Raw genomic sequence first — 5,757 nt, 5'->3', positions numbered from 1 at the left:
CAAAGGGCAGGAGAGTCACCCCAGACCCAGCCAGAGCCCACACGACTTCTGCCCACTCACAAATGAATTGTAGTCACTTTTCAAAAAGTTTCCCATCTGGATAGAAAAAGAGCACCCAGCCGCCTCCAGGCAGACCCCACCGTGAACCGAGCTGGCTCCTGGTGCCCGGGGCCTCGTCCCGGGGCTCTTCAGAGGTGAATGCCACCCGGCCCCCAGCATCAGCCCCGCGGGAGGCCACGCGGAAGTCAAGCTCCTCAGCAGGGACCCGCACAGACGCAGACCACCAGGGCTGTTCTCCCCAAAGCCCCCCTAGTCTCCGCCCACGTGTGCCCCCCTCCCCCCGCGCCCTGCCCCTGTAAACGCCTCCTGACCCTGACGTGGCTGGGCGAGCTGCAGAAGTGCCGAGTCCGACCAGGGGCAGCCTCGCCCGCCGCTCAGCTCGGGAATCCCCGCCCCCCACCAGCACCTCCGTGGGGGGCACCGCAAGTTCAAGGTAAGTTTAGCCCCATGCCCGGCTGCCGGGGCTTTGTTGCAAAGCGGCAGGTGAATCGCGCCCCCCACCCAGCCCCGAAGCCCCCGTGCCATCCGCTGCCCGCGTGGGGGGTGGCTGCTTTCTTGCAAAATGCCCGCAAGTCAAAGTTCCTGCCTCCCAGCTGGACGCGCCCTCCCGGCCCTGCCGGCTGCTGGCTCTGCAGTTTTCCAAATGTGGATGCTGCCGCGAGCCAAGAGAAAACTCCACAGCACCCCCGCCGGAGCCGCACGGCGCCGGCACCCGCAGCACCCACCTCGCCGGCAGGCACACCCCCACCGCGGTGCCCGGCAAGTTTTCCGGGGCCGTCCCGGCGGCCCAGCGGTGGTGATGGGCTGAGCAGGACTCACCGCGGAGCCCAGGGCACCCCTGGGGCCGGGCTGGTGACAGCGGCAGCGGCGGCCGGCGCAGGGTCGCGGCTCCCTAGGAGATGCTGCAGCGGCGGCAGCACCAGCCACCTCCTCCGGGAGCCAATCCCGAAGGCAGGGGTGGGGGCCGGAGCTCGATGCGTCCGCACTTGGGGGTGGGGGGGCAGAGAGAGAAAGAAGACACCAGGCACCCCCTCTCCACACCCCTGCCCTTCCCCCAGCCCTCCTGCAGCAGAGCAGACTTAGCGGGAGGGAGATCTTGAGAGAGAGAAAGAGAGAGAGAGAGAGAGAGAGAGAGAGAGAGAGAGAGAGAGAGGAGGCGCTGGTGCAGAGTTAGGGAGAGGCGGCCGAGCTGCACACCTTGAGTCCTGGCCTCCTCCGCAGGGAGCCCCTGCACCCCAGCGGGGTCAGCACAAGGTAGAGAAGGTAGAGGTCAGGGTGGAACAAAAGGGAAGGTCCGGCGGGTGTGCACGCTCTCGCAGGCACACAGCCGGCTCGCGTAGACACAGGGGCGGGGGAGGGGAGGGGAGGGGAGGGCCTGACCTGAGAGGCCAGAGCGGGCATGGGGGCCCCCCTCGGGTCAGGAGCCGGCCTCACCTTTGCAGTTCTTATATACCCGGCCAAGCATCCCAAACACGCGGCCCTGGCCAAGTGGCCCCCTCGGGCTGCGCTCCCTGACCATATTTAGTCAAGCAGGGGAAAAAATAGCCTGTCAGCTGGGCCGCGGCTGGCCCGGCCACCGGGAACAGGGTGGGAGCACCCACGCCATTGACGGCGGGTCCTGGGCCCAGGCTGCTGTTCTGCCCCTCCCGGCCCCTCCCTGACAGGCCTCCCACCGGCTGTCCCTGCCCGAGATCCCCCCGCTATTTTTAGCCCAGCCAGTACAGAGGCGCCTCCTCAGTAGCTGGGCAGCAGCCTCCATACCATGCCAGCCGGCTCCTAGGGTGCCCTGGGGAGACCCGGGCATCTCCCAGGGTGCAGGGCCGGGGGTTGGGAGGGCAGGAGGCTACAGCCTCCTTCACTGTTTTGAGCCTCCAGTGGGCTGAGCCCACCACCCAGGCCATCCAGGAGGGGGTGGCCCCCTCCACAGTCCCATCAGCTCTGCCCTTTCGCCTAGAATCGGGGCCAGGATCAGGTGGTGATGGAGCCACCTGGGTTTCCGGAGACTCTTAAGCCAACCCAAGTCATGACAAATGCCAGTCACCTTGGACAGAGGCGAGGCCAACCTGCTTGCCGCCCCCAGCCGGGCCCTGCCACCAAGGGTGTGTGATGGGGAGACCCCACTCCCCGGTGCTGGTCGGGCTCAGGAGCTCCCCCTTCCGGGATTTCACGCCTGAATTATGTAACAGACGAGGGCCTGGGACGGGGCCTGACGGGGATCTGTCCTTGCAGGGCCTGGACTCAGAGACCAGAGGCTGGAACTGGCAGACTGTCCTCACAGGCTGTGTGATGCTGGCTGGTCGTCCCATCTCTCCGGGGCCCCACAGGACCAGGGACCAGGACACGGAAGGACAGTGGACCACAGTGGTCGGGGGACCCGCCTGTTGGAGGCAGGTGCAGGCCCGTGTGGTGGGGACAATGAGCTTTGCTATTTGCAAGTCCTGTCCAGAGCATAGATCCTCCTGTTTAGAAGCCACCTCATTAATGTCCCCAATACCTCCCCGACTTAGGAAGGCATCCCCTTGCGGTTCCAGCCAGTCAGGGACACAGGGCCGGGGATCCCATGCCGCTTAGAACAGGTTCAGCTGCATCTAATCCCAGGGGACCCTGTGAGGAACCTACATACCCTCCAGGCTGGCCCACAGGAGCTGAGGTGGGTCTCTCCTCCAGGTTTACCTCCTGGGCTCATGGCCCCTTCCCCATATCCCAAGGCCAGCTCTGCAGAGTCATGGGGAGAAGCCGGAGCCCCAGCCACACTCGCCACACACACCAACACCCACTCTGGTGTCCTCCGACCAGCGACAGCGAGGGACAGAGCGGCGCTCCCTGCACCTGCCCAGTCCAGAGGCTTCTTGGGTGATGACAGGCCCTGCTCCCGGCCCTGCACACCCCACTAAAGACCCCACGTCTCACCATAAAGGAGGCCAGGAGGTTTTAAGCTTCTACCAGGTCCAAGCACTTTTCTGGAAACTAAATAGCCACTCGGCTTCCCACTGGCAGCCGGAGTGCGTGGTGTGAGGGGCGGTGTCCGAACTCCCCCTGCAAGGCCCCTCCCCTGCACCCCACTTCCTCCGGCCTGCCATCTCCAGGCAGAGTTGAGGGGGGGCAGGCCAGGCCTGCAGCTGGGGTCAGGGGTATAGACAGCCACAGCGGGGGAGGTGGGGAGCAGTCTGCGGCCTGTGCAGGAGGCTCTGTAAAGGATTCGGGCGCTCCGTGGTGGTGAGAGAGAGGAGGGTGTGCAGCGGACGTGGCCATAAATCACCCTCCTCACAGCAGCCCCACACCCAAGGAGCAGGGCATGGGTACAGGGCCATCTCTTCCCAGGAGAAGGGCTGGTGTGGGTGGCCAGACCCCGACGGTCCCTAGGGTCTGTAGGACAGAGTCAGAAGACAGAGCAGTTCCTTCGCTTACCCACAGCACCAGCCTCACAGTAACAGCCGGCACACAGCACTTAGGCTGCCTGGTGTTCCAGAAGCTTCTGAGGTGGCTATGCGGGAACTATGCTGAGCTCAAGGCACCCATAAGAGGAGGGCATTTTGCTGTCCCCACTTTACCAAGAAGGAACTGGGGCTTGGGGTGGGTGCTCACTAGCCCAAGGTCCCACACCCAGCATCGATTGGAGCTGGGTGTGTTCCAGCCAGTCTGGTCCCCACCTTGTCCCAGAACTGCCCTTGCCAGGGCCCAGGGCCATGCTGCCCGAGGCCCACTCCACCATGGTTTGAAAGGGAGACCGCAGTGGGTGGGAGAGACAGGAGGGAGGGGAGAGGGGAGAGAAGGGGGAGACGGGGTAGAGGAGCAGAAGGGGAAGAGAGGGGAGAGAGGCCGAGGCCCCCGAGACTTTCCCCTTGGTGTCCACAGGTGGTTTAAGGCGTGAATGAATGAAGGAGCAAGCAGTAAACCCCGACAACAAGGCCACCACAGCCCTCACCCGACTGAGACGCTCGAGCAAGGACCCAAGCAGGGGACGAGCAGGCTTACCCCCTCTCGCCAGGCTGACCATGAGGCCCCATCCGGTGGAACGCGCCATGACAGCGAATGCCCTGCCCCATCCCACGCGGCTCCCGCTGGCCACGAGTGGCTGCCAAGCTCTCAGAAACGGGGCTGGTGCCCTGCAGACCTGGATGTTTTACTCAGTGCAGCTGTGATTTGTGTCAGCTTCAGAAGGCTCATGTAGCTGGGGCTGTATCAGTCAGCAGGGGGGAGAGAAAATGCACAGCCCAGGGAATGTGGAGACAGGCCCAGCCCTGGGCACGGGGGCCGGAAGGAGCAACTGGGGAGCAGCGAGCAGGGCCTGGGGCGGCCTTGCAGGTCAGAGGTCAGGGAAGGCCTGAGTGGGGGTGAATGAAAAGGTCCCCCAGTGATATTGGAGGGGCAGCGGGGAAGGGTCCCGGAAGAGCATCCCGGGGAGTGTGCACAGGGAGACAGAGGCCTGGAGGCGGGAAGGGGGGCCTGGTGTGTCCAGCGGGCAGAGCCGCTGGAAACAGGAGGCCAGCATGGCTGCTGCCGGGGCAGTGGCGGTGGATGGGTGGCCTGGGGCTGAGCTGCGGGCAGGGTCAGACCATGCCAGGCCTTGTACGCCAGCGCCAGGGCTGCAGGTGTCCTGCTGAGGGGCACAGGCCTGGACAGTCTGGCACGTCTGTGGCAGGGCCCCTGTGGCTGCTTTGCTGAGGGTGAGGGTGGAGGGCAGAGGTTGGAGCATCAGGAGGCCCTGCCCAGCCACAGTGCCCTGGGGAGGGCTGCCCAGTCCTGGCTGTGCCTTGAAAGTTTTCCCGAAAGATCCACTGTTGGAGCAGATGTGGTCACAAGAGCAAGGGGGATGTCAGATGGTCTGGGCCCTGGGGAAACAGGGTGCATCCCCTGGGAGGGGACGGCCTGTCACCAGGGCGCCTTCCGAGACCATTGCAGGTGATGAAACTGAGACTCAGGAGGAAAATCCAGTTGCCCAGCATGCAAAGACCCAGAGCCTATCTTCCTGCCCCTACATCCCTGTCCGTCCCAGATCTGAACCTGCCCCAGCCCCAGGACTCTTAAGTGCATCCAGAGGGGAGCCAGGCTGGAGAGTGGGGAGCACAGAGACTGTGGCCTGGATGGTGCCAGAGCGAACAGGAGAAAGGCTCCCCCACACAGAGGCTGCGGCACAACCCAGAGGGTCCTGGGGTTGGCTGGGCGGGGGCAGCTCCCAGTGAGAGGCCCCTGGGATTTGGGTAAGTGGAGGCACATGCAGACTCTGGCCACAGGGCACCTCGCACATGAGGGGAGTTCACCACACAATTTGAGCGGAGGGCGGGCGCAGGAGAGCAGCGGTGTCCCAGAAGCCAAGGGTGGTCATGGAGCCCCACGCCACAGCGCTCCCTACAGGGCCACACCATCCGGTCTGCGGAGGGGACTGCATTGCTGGGAGGGACCCACCTGATCCTGGATTCCAGCCTCACCCTGGGTCACCGCTGAGTGTCCCAAGTGGCCACTTAGCCCCCAGGGCCGGGCGGCGTCCCCACCCCCTTGGGATGTCTGTGCTCAGAGTGTGGCAGACACACAGCCGTGGGTTCAGGGTCTCTATTGTGGGCAGAGATTCACACAGTCAAGGTGAGGGTCCCAGGAGCACCTGTGACCAGGCCCTGGCTGCCAGGGAGAGGGGGACCCTTAACCGGCGGGGCAGACAACCTGAGATGGACCCTCGTCCAGGGGAGGGCCCCGCCGCCC

General features: G+C 64.8%; 1 long non-coding RNA gene across 2 annotated transcripts; it reads left to right on the top strand.

Moving 5' to 3' along the window:
- Positions 1-357: 357 nt before the first annotated feature.
- LOC103887882 lies at positions 358-5,279 on the top strand. Of its 2 annotated transcripts, XR_002515032.2 has the most exons (5): positions 395-493; positions 2,015-2,159; positions 2,290-2,451; positions 2,728-3,006; positions 3,916-5,279. It is a non-coding gene; the product is annotated as an uncharacterized LOC103887882 (long non-coding RNA). The 2 variants fall into 2 exon arrangements; XR_002515031.2 differs by lacking the exon at positions 2,015-2,159 and having other exon boundaries at positions 358-493.
- The last annotated feature ends 478 nt before the right edge of the window (positions 5,280-5,757 follow it).

This window comes from Papio anubis, chromosome 16 (genome assembly GCF_008728515.1).
Source record: "Papio anubis isolate 15944 chromosome 16, Panubis1.0, whole genome shotgun sequence".
NCBI classification, from domain to species: domain Eukaryota; kingdom Metazoa; phylum Chordata; class Mammalia; order Primates; family Cercopithecidae; genus Papio; species Papio anubis.
This window is presented reverse-complemented; position numbering and strand designations above follow the sequence as displayed.